This window comes from Triticum aestivum, chromosome 4A, assembly GCF_018294505.1.
Source record: "Triticum aestivum cultivar Chinese Spring chromosome 4A, IWGSC CS RefSeq v2.1, whole genome shotgun sequence".
Lineage (NCBI taxonomy): Eukaryota > Viridiplantae > Streptophyta > Magnoliopsida > Poales > Poaceae > Triticum > Triticum aestivum.
Window position 1 is genome coordinate 76,472,236 of NC_057803.1, and position 7,746 is coordinate 76,479,981.

A 7,746-nucleotide genomic window follows, 5' to 3' on the forward strand; every position below is an offset into this window, starting at 1 on the left:
TATTTACTCTTACCATAAGGTTGGTACTAAAGAAGTTTAGCTGTGCATTGCTCTTGGCGGTACCTTTTGCCTGTATCGCTGCACTTACATTTATAGCTACTTGGTTATGTAGCATCACTCTTCATCTTATCTTAAATATTCTCCATTTTTTCGTATATTATCACATCTATATTTACTCTTAACAAAATATAGAATAAAGGCAATGCTTTTGAAGAAGATTCTGTGGTAAACTTCTTGAATTGCCCCCCCATCAGCATGGACAAGGCCTTTATAGAGCTTGTCTTCACCAATAATGTAAGTTTGTCCATCTCAAGCCTTCAAACTTTGTTGTATATATTTGGTTAGGCATGACTGCAACAACTATTTATTTTTGGTGTTTGCATCAAATTGCTTGTTTAAAGTTTATTATGTAGTTCATAAACAAAAGTTTGTCCTTTCTCAATTTAAGTTTTCAGTTGTACAACCAACTTCCTTCTTCATACCATGTAAATTAAACTATACAGAGCAAGTGATCTTCTTTTGCACTGCATGTATGCTTCTGTTCTTCATCCGTAATCCTGTGGTGTGGTGAACCTACCCACCATAGCACAATGTCATATTCTGCAATGTCTTAACTATGAACAATGTCATATCATTCTACTATTATTTAAACCGTCTCTTTATTTGCCAATCTGAAATGGTATAAATTGACAGTACACTAACCATTGATACTTATGAGTTCTTGATCTGTAATCCAGTGGTGTCGTGAAGCTGCCAACTCCTTCACAATGTCATTTCCTGCCATGTCTTGACCTGAACAATACCATATTGTGTTAATGCAAATTTAAACTGTGTCACTTTATTCGTCAGTAAGAAATGTGATGAATTGTCAGCATTGATACTTTTATGTGCAAAACCTGTCATCTGTATGCTTGTTTATCTTTCAGAGTGAGGAAGATATAAGTGTTGAACAAGCGCAGTCTCATCATCTTGCTCAGTTGCTTGCACTACAGCTCCCCAGCAGGGCTAACCTTTCTTGAACTCTATTGAAGTGCTGTCGGTTTTGTATATTATTTTATCGGCGTGTTTATTTGCACTGGTGGCGATCTTTGATGCCCAGTGTATGTAATCTGCTGTCTGCTTGTGCTTTATTATCATAGTGGCGAACTTTGATGCCTAGTGGATGTAATATGCCATAATTTCTTTATTGTATAGTATAGGTTTTTTCTTATTCACGATGCTGCAGTTATTTTACTGTATATATATCTTGTCTTCGCAGTAAACCGGCCAAACCATAAAATTACGGTACATAATCGGGCCGTCATGCAATCACGATGTAGGTTGGGCCTGAAACGTGCCGATCAGCTCATGGGCAGGCAGCAGCCCAAAATGAACCCCGACCCATGATTGTGCGAATCAAATCACGGGCTTTTAACAGGCCGAAAAATTGTCTCGGTCCTTGTTTGGCCCAATCAGATATCGGCTGCGAGCAGGCCAGATGCAAACCGGGCCGTAGTTAGGCTCAACTATATGACGGGCTTTTAACAGGCTGAAATTAATATAGGGCCGAAATCTTAAACGGGCCCTTAACAGGCCAAAACTAATGTCAGGCCGAATTACTAAGTGGGCCTTTAGCAAGTGGGCCCAAAAGCGTAGTGTCCAGTTGACGGGCCGAATCCGATATGGGCCATAATTAGGTCCAAAACCTCTTAAAGGGCCAGACCTGATCTAGGCCGTAATTTGGCCCAGAACGTGGTAGGCTTTTAATGGGCCGGATCTCATATGGGCCACTATTAGGCCCGGAGCGTGGCAGGCCATTAATAGACTAGATCAAATATGGGCCGGCATTTGGCCCAAAACATGGCAGCCAGTTAACGGGCCAGCCTACTAGGGTCCTCAAAATATTGTGGGCCTACAGCTGGGCCAGCCCATTAATGTCGGTGAAATCTCGTGGGCCTTTAGCTGGGCCGACCCCTTATGATCTGCAAGAATTTTATGGGCCTTTACCTGGGCCAGCCTATTATGGCATACGAAAATCTTGTGGGCCTTTACCTGGGCTGGCCCATTATGGCCCGTGAAATCTTGTGGGCCTTTAGCTGGGCCAGCCCATTATGGTCCACAAAATCTCGTGGGCCTTTAGCTGGGCCGGCCCATTATGGTCCACAAAATCTTGTGGGCCTTTAGGTGGGCCGACCCATTTAAACTTGTTGGGCCGTGCCACGTGTCGACGTATCATAGGCGCATTCTGTCCAGTGAGTGGATGACATCTGTCCTGACGATGAGCCGACACGTGTTTCCTCTAGCCAATGATGATTTTACACGTGGAAAATCCCCATTAGTCGGGGCTGTTAACGGGTTATCGGATCCAAAACCCGACCCGATAGCTTAACGGCGTTCTGTTACGGTGGATGCCACGTGTCGGTCACCCTTGACGAAAGCACTTCTATGACGCGCGATTTATCGTCATGGAAGTGGACACTTCTGTGATGATAATTTTGGTAATGTCATGGAACACTTCTACGACAGCACAGGTATGACTATCTTATTCTGTCATAAATTTGTCATGGATGTACATGCATGACAAAAAAAGCGAGCTACTGTGACAAACACGTATCATCACAGAAGTGTATTTTTTTTGTAGTGAAAGCGCATGAAGAAACTCCATGCTGATGGGCTTTTGGAATCACTTGATGCTTGCAAACCATGCCTCATGGGCAAGGTGACTAAGACTCCGTTCTCCGGAACAATGGAGCGAGCAACAGACTTATTGGAAATAATACATACTGATGTATGTGGTCCAATAAGTGTTGAGGCTCGCAGCGGGTATCATTATTTTCTGACCTTCGCAGATTATTTAAGCAGATATGGGTATATCTACCTGATGAAACATAAGTCTGAAACATTTGAAAAGTTCAAAGAATTTTAGAGTGAAGTAGAAAATCATCGTAACAAGAAAATTAAGTTTCTACGATCTGATCGTGGAGGTGAATATTTTAGTTACGATTTTGGTCTTCATTTGAAACAATGTTGAATAGTTTCACAACTCACGCCACCTGGAACACCACAGCGTAATGGTGTGTCCGAACGTCGTAATCGTACTTTATTAGATATGGTGCGATCTATGATGTCTCTTACTGATTTACCGCTATCGTTTTGGGGTTATGCTTTAGAGACGGCTGCATTCATGTTAAATAGGGCACCATCTAAATCCATTGAGACGGCACCATATGAACCGTGGTTTGGCAAGAAACCAAAGTTGTTGTTTCTTAAAGTTTGGGGCTGCGATGCTTATGTGAAAAATCTTCAACCTGATAAGCTCGAACCCAAATCGGAGAAATGTGTCTTCATAGGATACCCAAAGGAGACTGTTGGGTACACCTTCAATCACAGATCCGAAGGCAAGATATTCGTTGCTAAGAATGGATCCTTTCTAGAGAAGGAGTTTCTCTTGAAAGAAGCGAGTGGGAGGAAAGTAGAACTTGATGAGGTAATTGTACCTTCTCCCTTATTGGAAAGTAGTTCATCACAGAAATCAGTTCCAGTGATTCCTACACCAATTAGTGAGGAAGCTAATCATGATGATCATGAAACTTCTGATCAAGTTACTACCGAACCCCGTAGGTCAACCAGAGTAAGATCTGCACCAGAGTGGTACGGTAATCCTATTTTGGAGGTCATGTTACTTGACCATGATGAAACTACGAACTATGAGGAAGCGATAATGAGCCCAGATTCTGTGAAATGGCTTGAGGCCATGAAATCTAAGATGGGATCTGTCAGTGTCAAAACCGGCGGATCTCGGGTAGGGGGTCCCGAACTGTGCGTCTAGGCTGGATAGTAACAGGAGACAAGGGACACGAAGTTTTACCCAGGTTCGGGCCCTCTTGATGGAGGTAAAACCCTACGTCCTGCTTGATTGATATTGATGATATGGGTGTTACAAGAGTAGATCTACCACGAGATAAGAGAGGCTAAACCCTAGAAGCTAGCCTATGGTATGATTGTATGTTGTGATTGTTGTCCTACAGACTAAAACCCTTCGGTTTATATAGACACTGGAGAGGGTTAGGGTTACACAAGGTCAGTTACAAAGGAGGAGATATCCATATACGTATTGCCTAGCTTGCCTTCCACGCCAAGTAGAGTCCCATCCGGACACGAGACGAAGTCTTCAATCTTGTATCTTCATAGTCTAACAGTCCGGCCAATGGAGATAGTCCGGCTGTCCGGAGACCCCATAATCCAGGACTCCCACAGTAGCCCCCGAACCAGGCTTCAATGACGACGAGTCCGGCGCGCAGTATTATCTCCGGCATTGCAAGGCGGGTTCCTCTTCAAATTCTGTGTACCTGTCGAAATAATGTCCGGTTCCTTGTGATGGTTCGTACTTCTTGGCTTCTACGCCCAATAATGGCCACCTTCCACGTGTCGAGCGAATGTGAAGAGCCAGGGTGTTTTCACATTTACCCCCTAGCTATGTAAATGAGACGCCTATTTAAAAAGACGAGGATTCAGATCCAAATCACATCATCCTCCCCTGCCGAGTCTTCATCAGAGCGTGCCCGACAGAGATCCATTCCACCATGGCCGGTCGACGCAGCTCCTCCTCTTGCACCCCTAGTTCCAAGCCTGGAGATTGGGAGAGATGTTCCATCCCGCATAGCAAATTGGTGATGCTTCAGTCCAAGGGATTCCTTCCCCAGTGTACCTGGTCCTGGTTCGAGCCGGGATTGCCACCTATAATGGCGGAGACCAAGCGGAGAGCCGTCCCAATCCCTCCAAGGGAGAGCGGGTATGCCTTGTCTCTTATCTGGTAAGAGGGCTCGGATTCCCAATCCATCCGTTTCTCCGGGGGCTTCTGGAGTTCTATGGCCTCCAGCTACACAACCTTACGCCTGCCTCCCTGCTGCATATCGTGGGATTCGTAGCCCTTTGCGAGTTATTTTTGGGTTGTGAGGCTCATTTCACTTTGTGGAAGAAGCTGTTCTGCCTTGTGCCCCGTTCTAAGAAGGGATCAATATATCAAGTGGGCGGAGCCGAAGTGTGGCGTATTGCTGGGACCGGATACCTATCTGGGACCCCGAAGAAGACGTCCGAAGACTGGCCTTCAGAATGGTTTTATATAGAAGATGTCCCCCTTCCAGACCCTATTGGGATCGGCCTTCCTGAGTTTGACAACGCCCCTTTGAAGAAGCGCCAGAGTTGGCGTCCACGAAGCCCCATGGAGGAAGACGGTCGGGACATTCTTTATTTGATGAGCCGGATAAGCTCTTTAGCTCGATCCAGATTGACCATGATCGAGGTCATGGCTATATGCATTATGCGGGGGGTGAAGCCGCTCCAGTATAGAGGCCACCCCATGTGGGACTTCAACGGGGAGGATGACGCCACCCGCCACGGCCGCAAAGGGCCGGGATCGGTTGCGGACTTAACAAAGATCTTGCCCACTTTGTACAAGGGAGAAGAGGAGGAGTTCCTTCGTGTCAACCCGCAGGGAGGATTCTCCATGTACAATCCTCCGAGCTGGGTAAGCGGAGATTTTTTCTCGCCCATCCGTTTCGTATTCCCGTAGTTTAAGTATTCACTCTAGCAATTTCATTGCAGGAGCTGCGCCAGGAAGTAAAGGAGATAACCAGCCCTCCTCCACAGCCTGAGGACCCTGGTCGATCCCTTGACCCGGCCTCCCAGGAGGATCCAGACATACCCGTGGAGCTGATCGACGGGGTATTTTACCAAGGGAGTAACGGCAATACCTTGGTGGCCATTACGGCCGATTACCCTGGGCTAGTTCCAGCCTCACAGGTGACTGAGACCGAAGTCCCAGCATTTAACAAGGGATCCGTCCTTGTGCTCTTTTTTATTGCCGTATAACAGCCGTGTTTTGCAGGGGAGGTCCTCGGGGCAGAAGGCCGAGCCTGTGGCAACTAGCCAGCAAGGGGCCGCTGGGCCAGGCAGGCTAAAAAGATCCGCAGTCCGGATCGAGGCACCGGCGCAGCGGTATAGCGTGCCATCTTTATTGCAAGACATTATTTATAGAGGCATATTAACGCCCAAGCCTTCTTTTGAGGAGAAAGAGCGCTCGCTGGACTATACCCGGAGAGGCTACCAACCGCGCCTCCACAAGCCAGGCTCCAAGGCCGGACTCGAGGGTGGGAACGAGTACAAGGCGTGCACCGAGTGCTCCTCGGATAGAGGATACAGATAGACTGTCCGCCACCCATTCCGAGGTGGAAAGTGCCATGAACCATAGGCGTCGCCGGACTGTTCTTCGTGACGCTTGTTTCTCCCAAGAGGCTTTGGATGCCTTCAACTCGGGAGATGCACACCTCTGTGCCGCTCAAAATGGTCTATCCAGAGCCACGGAGCAGTATGTAAAAGACATACGGGTGAGAAAATTTGATGATTATATATATCAGTAGCCCCTGAGACTTTAAACAGTTAGGATAACTGATTTAAGGATCATTTGTTATGTAGGTTCTTACAGAAAAGAATACTCAACTATCCCAGGAGCTGGAAGAGTGCAAAGCCCAACTTTAGGCCGCACTGTCCGCCGCAGGGGAGCCCAAAAATACCCCCGCTGGTAACATATCCGTCAAATCATAAGTATCATATTAGAGTGCGGCTTTATATTCAAATCTGACGATAAAATTGCAAATGACACTGGAGTGAATTAGGATAAGCAGCAGATCATACGTCAGCTAAAGGCTGGTGAGAGCGTGCTAACGAGGGTGAGGCAGGAGAAGAATGATCTTCAAGATGCCAACACCAAGCTAGGCGTGGAACTAAAAGATGTTCGTGCCCAACTGTCGGACTCTGTTAAGGAGAATCGGCGGCTTCGACACGGCATATTTAGTAAGTGCTTGAACGAACTTTGAAAAAGAGTTCAGCGAGGAAGCTGGCTGACAGAGTTATGTCTGTAGGTATGCTAACAGAACGTCCTGCCGAGGAGATGCCTAGTTCGACGGGTGATCTTCTTCCCGAGCTCGCACAGTTGCACGAACGAGTTCGGCAGGTGATGCGAGGCATTGCCCAGGCCTTGTGGCCGTCCGTCTCCATGCCCGAAGGCTTTGGAGAGCTTGTAGAAAAGCTAAAGGGAGCACGGCGGCATTTTCGGTTATGGAAGATATTGGCCTGCCATCAGGGCGCCAGGGAGGCTTGGGCAATGGTGAAGACACGGTACACGAAGGCTGACCCGAACCACATGGCCGAAGTCGGACCTGTGGGGCCTGGCGGCAAGGAGATCCCTGTGAATTTAGTGTATGACCAAGTAGAATTGGCTGCAAAGTATTCCCAACATGACTGTAGACTAGACAGCCTATTAGATGGCATTGAGGAGGAATTCAACTAGTCAAATTGACTATGTAATTTTAAAGTGACATGTATGATGTCTTCTAGCTGGATTGTAGATCGTTTGTCATGGCGGACCTTTTCGCTTCAACCTCGGGACCCGACAGTCCGGAGTGTATCCGAATACCCTCGCGGTTATGTAAGAACCGGGGCATGCATGGAGACCAGGCGTCGGGGTCATTAGTGCTTTATCAGACAAGTGCCCAGCTAGTTATGTTATATTACATGGGTAGTAAGAAACATTTTCCAGAGAGAATAGTTCCGTTAAGGGTTCCTTTCCCTGGGTAGGCATGCCCTATAGTGCATGTCCGGCCTGTGATGAGAGGCGCAGAAAAAACATCTGGGGGCAGATATGGATAATAAATAAAAGTCATCTTTTGTTCACCGACCGAATATTCTCTTAAGAATGCTAGCTTTCGG